Below are 3783 nucleotides of genomic sequence, written 5' to 3'. Positions count from 1 at the left end.
ACCATAAACTCCTCCACCGTGCCACCGCACTGCTACCCGCACTGCACCATGCCGGCACATCCCCCCTCACCTCTATTGCCACAACCACTTCCTACTGCCTTCGCCCTTAAGCAAGCCTGAGCCTTTTCCCGTCACCACGGAGGTTGCCCTAACCATTTCCCCTCTTATCCCCAACTCCGCTGCCATCCACATCCATTCCTGCGGTCAGGACCTCCCCCTTTCCCCTTCCTTGGCTGCCACGGTGATCCGCCCATCCCTATCCGATAGCAGCAATGTGGCAGCTGCCTCGCACTCCTCCTCAGCTATAAATAGCGCCCCAGCTCCCTAGTCTCTTACTCACATCAAGCCAGCTGCTCCATTCCTCCTCCTCGCGGCTGAGCTCCTCTCCCTCTCTTCTTTACTCCCACAACATCACCTGGGAACTCCCTAAGAGCTCTGCTCTCTCCTAGTGGTGTTGCCACCCCTGGCAGCGATCGGGACTGCCATCCCGGCATGCTTCGGCAAGCCCCTGCGGTGGCGCCTATGGCACCCCGACAGTGCCGCCTGACGCCAGTGCTAAACCGATACGGGCTGTTCCTCCTCTGTCACCCCCTCCATTGTCTCCCTCTCTCACTCAACCTGGCAGGCGGGCCGCACCATAAACGTTGTTACTTTGTCATCTCCCCTCAACACCCCTCGGCACGTACGCCTGGTTCACGTGAACCGCTAACTCATCCGCGCCCCTGGTCCACAACCCAAGCCCACGGGTTCAACTCACAGTTAACGGTGGACCCGCCTCTGCATCAGCCATATTCAAATTGCTACGTCCACCCCACTTGTGTACCCGAAGTCAAGTTCAAGCCCTTCCCAAACTCCAAAAAAATTCCAAAAATTCACCAAAAATACTTGAAAATATTCTAAACCTACCCATATCTTCCTTTGTCATTATTCATCCCAAATTTGAACCATTCATGTACATCTTATTTTTCTTTGATAGCCCATCTATGTGTACATAGAAATTCGCGTATGAGCTAGTCTTCTTCTAGAAATTCCTAGAAAATTCATAAAAATACGGAAAAGCCATCTAAACCTATCCCCATACCCATCTCTGGTCATCTTGTCCAGGCTCCACCCTAGTGGCTAAAGTGAGTCTGTTGAGCAAGCTGTGACCTTTATCTACAACCCACTTGATCTTACCCGGCTCTACTTATTGTGGTGTGACTATCCTCTAGCACCGGGTCAGGTCAAAGAGAGTTTGCCGTGCAAGCTCTCGGGTTTCTATTCCACTTGACCTTGCCCATCCCCACCTATCACCGTGTGACTATCCCCTAGCACCAAGCCAGGTCAAAGCGGTGTCCATCGAGAAAGCTCTCGAGTTCTACTCTTATTCTAGGATAAGGAAGCTTGGCTAGCTCCACCTATCATAGGGTGAACTTTTTTTTATTTTTAACCCTTTTTTTATTTATTTTTAAAAATAACCTCACCCGGGCTTTATTTGCGCGGCGTGACCCTTTTGGCCGCGCCAAACCGCCTGGCGCGGCAGTAACACGCTGCCACGCCGCATGCACTGGCGCGGCGGCCCCTGCCACGCTGGCGCGGCGAGTCGCGGCGCCAGGTGGGTGCTGACGTGGGCGGGCGTTCGCCGCGCCAGCCTGCCTGGCGCGGCAGCGTTGACGCGACAGCCCGCCTGGCGCGGCAGGGCCAGCACTAAATCCGCGTGCCAGCTCCCTTCCTCCTCCCTCCCTCCTTTCTTCCTCCTCCAGACACACCACACAGCAGCACCTTGCAGCACCGGCCCCCACCGCCCTACCCCCAAATCCACCCAAAATCCGATGATTTGGGTGGGGAAAAGTAGTGAAAATCGATCCCTGCTTCGTATGGAAGGTATTCCCCTACTTTTTCTCGTGTTTTACCGTTGCATTTGGTAGATCGTAGGATGTTTAGGTGACTTAGGGTTAGGTTAGTGATTTGAATTTTCAATGAAATGCAATGGTGTTTTGTGTTAGATGATACGTAGTTCATACGCAATTAAGTCTGTGCCCACGATATTGACGTGTAGAACTTGTTGAATGCTTCGATTTAGGTATATATTCATCCAATTGTGTGGTTTACATGACATGTATTTTTTTTATATCTTCAATTAATTAGTCTCATATTTTTGTTCCTTAATATAGTTGCTATAGTTGATATGTTTCAGTGTTTGTATTTTGTAGATCGAGTGTTTACATTTTATCAAAATGATGTATATAGCTCGTATGGATTACGTGTGTAAAGTTTATTTGTGTATTAAATTTGTTGCACTTGATTTCCAGGTGAGATGGCGTCGTTTGGTTGTGAATACAAACGGCGTAGGTGGTATGTGCATTATGTGGGCGAGTCCAATGGTGCTGGTCCCGTACCTCCTGCCCTTCCGGTACCTCTTTGTAGATGTGGTGCGCAAGCAGAGGTGAAACAATCAAGGCATCCAAAGATAGTCGGAAGAGCCTTCTATGTATGCAAATGGACTTTTGATCCACTGCCTGCCGCACCTTGTGATTTCTTTCAGTGGATCGATGGACCCGACAAATATGATCCTAGGATCGGCCTATTCCCATATCATAGCACAGAGCTTAAACCATACCATCAGTTTAGGCGTTGGGTTCCTCCTCCACCAAAGCCACCTAGGATGACCGAGGAGGAGAAGCAGGAGGCTGCTTGTAGGCGTGTGAGGGATCCTCCCATGTGCAAGTGTGGTGTTCCTGCTAAGCTTATGCGTCCAAACTTAGGGGATCCACCTAAGTTTACTCCATTCTTTCGATGCTCCCTAAAGACTCATGTAAGTATATTACGAGAATATTAGTATGTCGTTTAGGTAGTAGTTATAATTTTGCAGTATATTGTTCATACTTTTACTTGATGTTATTTACTTGATGTTATTGCTTGGAAGTTGGAGCAGCATTTTGTAGTTACTTTACGTATCAGTAGTTCACGTCACGGGTTTTTTGCAGGATGGGTGGCCGTTGTGTGATTTCAATGAGTATATATACGGCCCAATGGCAATGTGTCCAACAGAGGAGGAAGTGCGGGAGTTCGAAAGTGGAAAGGCACCGTGGCCATATGTGTCCTCTCCTAGTGATAGATGCAAGTGTGGTATATTGGCAACAGAAGGTGTGGTGCCTTCTGAACTTGGATATGGTTCGTTCTGTGGAAATGCACATGGCGATTACTGGGTTAGTAACTACTCGTCTCTTATGTTTTATGAAGGTTGTAACTTGTTTCAAATTTGTAAGAATATTGAATTGTTGTTGCAGGAGGGAAGGACATGTGATTGGGAAGATTTTTGTGGTCGATATGATTTGTTATTAAAGTTGGGAAATACATCGGAACCATGGAAGTCAAGGAAACAACAAGAAATTAAAGAAAAGATTAGGAAGGAGTATGATGTGCCTATTCCTGACGACGACTTGCTTTGGGGGAAAATATATCAAGATATGGTGCATGAGACTGGAGTGGAACCTGAAGGACTTTATGCAAGGGAAACTATTATTAAGTATTGGAGGCAAAGTAGATCCAAGTATCCATGACCTCTAACTGAAAATGAGAAGAGAGAAAATAGGAGGAAGTTGCAGGAGGAGAGGGAGTTGGAGAAACAAAGGTTGAGGGAGGAAAGAGATCGCTTAGGTTATGTGGTTGATCCGAATGTGAAATACCCTAAGGGTTCATGGGAAGAATATTTGCAGCAAGTTAGGGCAAGAAAGAGAAGGATTGAAATGGAAGAGTTACAACAAAAAGAGTCGTCACGCTGAATAGAGACGATGAAGGCTC

Source organism: Setaria italica, chromosome III (assembly GCF_000263155.2).
Source record: "Setaria italica strain Yugu1 chromosome III, Setaria_italica_v2.0, whole genome shotgun sequence".
Classification (NCBI taxonomy): domain Eukaryota; kingdom Viridiplantae; phylum Streptophyta; class Magnoliopsida; order Poales; family Poaceae; genus Setaria; species Setaria italica.
This window is presented reverse-complemented; position numbering follows the sequence as displayed.